Below are 6,329 nucleotides of genomic sequence, written 5' to 3'. Positions count from 1 at the left end.
ATTCTCCCATTTCTGTTACTCTTGATAGAGTCAATAGAAAGAAGGCTTTCCCCTTTAGATTTGAAAAAATGTGGTCGGCTCACCCTGGCCTGCATGGCAGAATCAAGGAGTGGTAGGGTATTGAGGTTGATGGAAAAACCATGTATAAGTTGGTTAAGAAATTCAAATTCATAAAGTTAGAGATCTGAAAATGGAACAAACTAGATTTTGGCAATATTTTTCATGATAAAGAGAGGATTTTGGGTACCTTGTTGAGGTGTAGGATGAAATCTAGACTTGGGGTTATGATGATAATAATCTCAACTTTGAGAGGGAAATCTTGATTGAGCTTCACAATATTGTTGGGAAAGAGGAAACATTCTAGAGGCAGAGGTGGAGGTTAGTTCGACTCAAGGAAAGGGACAAAAACTCCAGATTCTTTCACCTATCCACTATGAAACACAGGGTGGCCAACAGAATCTATGAGATCAAAAAGGGTGACAATACTATTCAGGAAGATAATGAGATAGTGGTGGAGGCCATCAGGTATTTCTCTTTGATTTTCACTAATGATTTAAATTTGGATGTTGAGGACTAGAATGATATTATTAACACCATGCCCAAAGTCATTAGTGATGCTTAGAATTGGGCCTTACTAGCTATCCCTAAGCTTGAAGAAATCAAAAAGGAAATTTTTGATCTTCTGGCAGAGAAGGCCCCTAGCCCTGATGGTTTCCCCACCTTCTTCTTTTAGTTGTATTGGGATATTATTCATTGTGATCTTGTTAAAGTTTTCTAGGAATTCTTTTGGGCTAGAAACCTGCTAAAAGAAGTCAATGCCACTTTTCTGGTTTTGATTCCTAAAATCCTTGGGGCAAATATTTTAGGTTTTTTTTAGGCCTATTAGTCTTTGCAACTCTTTTTATAAGATTTTTGTGAAACTTCTTACTAATAGAATTATCAATTTACTTCCAGAGATCATCTCGCCTCAATAATTAGGCTTTGTTCCTGGTAGGTAAATTCTGGACTCAATCATGGAAGTTCATGAAGTTATCCACTCTCTTGAGGTTGGTAAACAGGAAGGTTTTCTGCTCAATCTTGATCTTTCTAAGGCTTATGATAGGGTGGATTGGGGTTTTTTGGATAAAATTCTTGGTACTTTTGGCTTCAATGCCAAATTAAGGAAGATTATATCTCAATTGGTTTCTACCCCTGCCTTTGTAGTTCGGTGAATGGAACCTCCTCTGATATTTCAAACCCTTAAGGGGTCTTCAATAGGGTGACCCTCTATCCCCTATTCTCTTCATCATTCTGGTTGAAGGCCTTGGAAGGCTCATTTCCTCCAAAAGAAGTAGAGGGGATCTGGTGGGCTTAAAACCATCTTCTGGTCCTTCTGTTTTTACTCACCAGCAGTTCCTTGATGATACCATTATGGGAGGTGAGGCTTTGGTGAGAGAAGCAAGGACTATGAAAAGTATCTTGAATACTTATTCTAGGGCCTCAGGGAAACTCATCAATTGGGACAAGAGTTTGTTGTTCTTTTTCAATACCCCTTTAAGAAGATAGAAGAAAGTTGCAGACATTTTGGGCTGTAAGACTGGGTCCCTCCCTTCCATTTACTTAGGGCTTCCCTTGGGAATTAAACCTCCAGACACCTTTTGGGACAATCTTGTGGACAGATTCAATAGGAAGCTAGTAGGCTAGAAAGGCATCACTGCAAGTTAGGTGGGAAAAGTGTTGCTAATAAAGTCTACTTTACAAAACTTGCCTACTTTTGTGCTCAACCTATTTTGTATTCCTCCCAAGGTGGCCAAGAACCTTGAAGCTATTCAGAGGAATTTCATGTAGTTAGGAATAGATGAGAACAAGAAATACCCTATGGTGGCTTGGGATACTATTTGTAGATCTAAGAAGAAAGGGGCTGGGGATCAAAAAGCTAAAATAGTTCAACCATGCTCTCAAAGCAAAATGGATCTAGAGAATCTTTAATACCAAAGGTGAATGGAGAGATATTCTAAAGTCCAAGTATGCTACCAACCTTAGTCTAAAACAATTCATCAATAGGGATGCTGAGCCTAAAGGCTCTTACATCTAAAATGGCCTTATGAGGACTAAGGGTTTAGCCTTTGAGAAAGCTAAATGGCATTTGACACAATGATTGGCTCAATTTAGGCCCCCTTTGGGAGATTGAGTCTTTCAACAAATGGACTAATATTTGTATTGAAAGATTTGGGAGTAGGGTGAGTGATTATAGGAACCACAATGGGTGGATTTGACCTAGTCAAGGTGTCTCTTGAGCTAAAGCCACTGATGGACTTGGCTAGACATATTCCTTTGTCCCGTTAAAAAGACACCATTGTTTGGGGAGAGACTGGGAATGATCTTTACATAGTGGCCTTTGGTTATGAGACTTTGTAATATCAAGGCCAGGCCCCTGTGTGGGCCAAAGCTTGGCACCTGGGCCTTATCCCAAAAATAAACATATTCTTCTAGATTATGCTCCAAAATCATATCCTTATAGTTGATAACCTCACCAAAATGGGTAATAAAATGCCCAATAGATTTGTTTTATGCAAAAATCACAGTGAGAGTGTTGACCATGTATTTATATACTATAGTTTCATTAGAACTATATGGTCTCTTTTCTTGTCATTTTTCAATGTGTTCTAGTGTTTTCCTACCAACACTCTAGAGCTTTTTGAGCAATGGTAGTTTGGGTTGGTTGGAAGTGACTCTATGACTTTATAGAAGTGGGCTTTACCCCATGTTTGCTGGGGGGTTTGGAAAGAGTGGAACAATAGAATTTTTAGGGATAAGGAAGCTAAGGCTAAAGTTGTCTTCCACAAGTGCCTCAATGCCTTATTCAAAAATTTCACCAATACAAAAGGCCCTATCCCTCCATTCAATTCTAAGACTAGTGACAAAGACAAAAGAGAGAGATGTAGTTGGTCTCTCCTACTTGAGGGCTGGTATAAGGCTAATTTTGATGGGACAGCCAAAGGCAACACAGGGAAGGCTGGGTCTGGTGGCATCATTAGAAATGCTTCAGGGAAAGGGATTGCTACATTTGCTGCCCCCCTTGGAATACAAACTAATCATTATGTGGAGGCCAATGCGGCTCACTAGACTATTAAACTAGTTAAAGATATAAGAGTGAAATATCTATGGTTGGAAGAAGATTAAAAAAATATTATTGATTTCCTAAATGAGAAGAACGAGCCTACTTTGATGACTACTAATATTATAGATGAGTCTATCCAAAACCTCAAAAACTTTGAAAAAACCTATGTGGCTCATGAGTACTGAGAATCCAACAATGTGGTGGATAGGCTAGTAAATTGGGCAATCAAGTACAATGAGGTGGCTAAGTGGATGGAAGGTTGTGACATCCTGTCAGAGATTAATGAGGTGATTGAAAGGGATAGGATCCTGGGTAGATTGGGTATAATTAAAAGCCATTATGAAAGTTAATGAATTGTGGGAAGTGGTTAGAAATATTATGTATGGTTTTATTATGATAGTCAATGATTTATGGGGAATGAGTAGAGTCATGAGGTGGAAGTACAATTTCACTCGTACTTCCCATATCTACAATATCCATCAAATCATGTAAAGTACTATTTGTGAGAAGAGAAATCACAAGGTAGAAAAAAGGTGTAAGAAAATAAGGAGAGCTATATATTTTTTAGTTTTGAAGGGCTTAGATACTAGTTGTAGAGATTGCATAGAGAAAGATACCATGGTTGGAGAAAGACATAGGAGAGAGCCAGAGGATGAAGCCTAGAAGTGGCAAAGACATTCCAAGGTGTGGAACATAATTAAAAAAGGGGAAATTACAAATTTCATAAATCACCTCCATGGTTGGAAACCCTCCATTACCAAAAGTATGGTCAAGAGCTAGAATGAGGGAATTGTTAAAATTGACAGGGTGGAGTTCACTATGATAGAGGAAGTCATTTTTGAGGTTATGAGCATTCCCATTCTAGGTGAGAAATTCTACAAAGATAGGAAAATATTGGGGCAAGTGGTGGTGGAATTCACAAAGAACCAAGATGAAAAAAAGGATTTGGTGAAAAGAGGGACTCATTATCTTCTGAGCTCCATCAAGCCTCTATGGAGATTTGTGATCCAAACTATCATCAAATATATTTCTCTCGACACTAGTTTTGATTGCTTGTATACTCACCACTTTGTGTTGCTCAACCACTTCAAGTATGGGGAAAAAATCTCTATACCCTTCTACCTTTACTCTTTAATGAATGAAAACATTAATGATTATCAAGAGAAGCATACTAGGAATCCAACACTCCATGAGGGGTTGCTACTGTTAATTTATGAATACTTCAAAGCTAGGGTTATTGGTAAACAAATGAAAGAAAAGAAAGAGGGAAAGAAAGGAAAAGGGGAGTCTGAAGAGATTTATTTGCCCTCAAATATAGAGGAAAGCCTCGGGATACATTCAGACTCAAAGGGGTCTAACTACCCATAGCATGGCTCGGGGAAAAGATCTTCATAGTAGATAGAAAGGAGGAAAAAGTTATTATTGAGCCCAATCAGGAAATAGATACCTCCTCAGACATGGACTATAATGATAGGGCCAAAGGGATGGATACGAGACATGATAGTTTAGAGGGAGAGAAGAATATTAGGGAAGGGCAAGGTAGGGAGTGGAAGAAGGGCAAGAGAATCAACATCAAAATGTTGACAAACAAAGAGGAGGAAGTCATGACCTCCTAGGGCTGGAAAAGGAAAATCCCAGAAGACAAGGAGGAAAAATAGGAGGAGGAGATCGAGGAGGCAGAAGGTGTTCACATTCAAAGTGTAAGAGAGGAATCTGAATAGGGCTATGAATAATTTGGCACAAGCAATTATAGATGCTCAATCACGAGGAAGGATAGGAAGGCGGTGTGGAAGAATTTTGACTCCATTTTGGCTAAAATGGGAATTAAACGGGAGTTGATTAGAACATAGGTTAAAGAAAATGATGAGGGAAAAATCTAGATGGATGAGTTGATCAACCCTACTTTGGTGATCTTCAACGACACTACTAAGGAGCGCTCATATATGGATGTCCTCAACAATGCAAAAAATAGAGTAGTAGATAGCTTCTGCACCACAAAGTGGCTCTTCCACAAAATTTTTAAACTCAAAAAAAGGGTGAGCACTCTAGAAAGGGAGACATATAACTTAAAGAACAAGGTTATGGAGGACAAATTGAGCATGGACAATAGAATGGGTGAAGTTAAAAATAGGGTCAATGTGATTGAAAGTTCTATATAGATTATAATGGAATAGGGATCTAATATTCTTAAGGTCAATGAGAACATCAAGAGGTTCATCAATTATATGGATGACCAAAGCATCAAAAAGTATATGGATGACCAAAGCATCAGCAAGGAGGAGGACCCTGCCACCCACAACATAAAAGATAGGACCCTGGATGAAAGCTCTAGGAAGTGGACAAGATCCAGCAATAAAAAGGACACCTTGGTCCCTGACTAGGATCTACTAGAGACGAAGGAGGTGGCTAGAAAATTATCAAAGCTAGAGATAAGCACAACATAAATGCTGAGAGAGATTGCCTGAGTGCCCTGGCTTTTTTTGGGGTGTCCTAGGTTTTGTTGTCTCTCCCTGGCTTTATTTTTGTTTATATTTGTGTTTAGGGAGATGATTTTACTTTTTACTTTTTTCTTTTGTTTGAAGTCTTAAGCATAGTGTTGTTGACTATACTTTATTTTGTTTTGGTTTTAGGGCCCTTTTAAAGCCCATTTTCCTTAATAGAAAACTTGGTTAACAAATTCTATCGCCTGCATGTTAGAAAAAGTATCACCTAGTTATATGTTGAGGATTTTTGAATGTGTAGGAGTAGATTTTGATTGCAGGATTGTTTTTTCTATCATTGTTATCTATTTATGATGTTACTTGAGGTATCATGACCGGTATTGATGTTTTGATGTTTACTTGACTTGGTTATGTAGATTGTTTTCCTAACACTTTTGATTAGAGCCCCCAAGGTGGTGGGGTTGTGAGTGCTCTATCATCTAGAGAGAGACGAGAATGCCACTATAGATAGTATGGGATTTAGGTAGCTACTGCGCATGCCCCATATACAGGAAAATGATGGATTTTTGACCACATTAGCTAAGTAGTGGCATAGTGTACATAACACCTTTCATTTGCCCACTAGTGAGGCCACCATTACTTTGAAGGATGTATATTATATTATTTTCCTACCATGCCATAGAGACCCTATGAGTATGATCGTTGTGTTTCGATGCTTTTTTATCTTAAGTTTATGATTTTCATATGAGGTGTGTTGATATGAGTTTCATCATATCATAGATTTACTA

The sequence above is a fragment of the Cupressus sempervirens genome, chromosome 9 (assembly GCF_028749045.1).
Source record: "Cupressus sempervirens isolate cs-2001-9-10 chromosome 9, ASM2874904v1, whole genome shotgun sequence".
Lineage (NCBI taxonomy): Eukaryota > Viridiplantae > Streptophyta > Pinopsida > Cupressales > Cupressaceae > Cupressus > Cupressus sempervirens.
Note: the sequence above shows the minus strand (reverse complement) of the source record.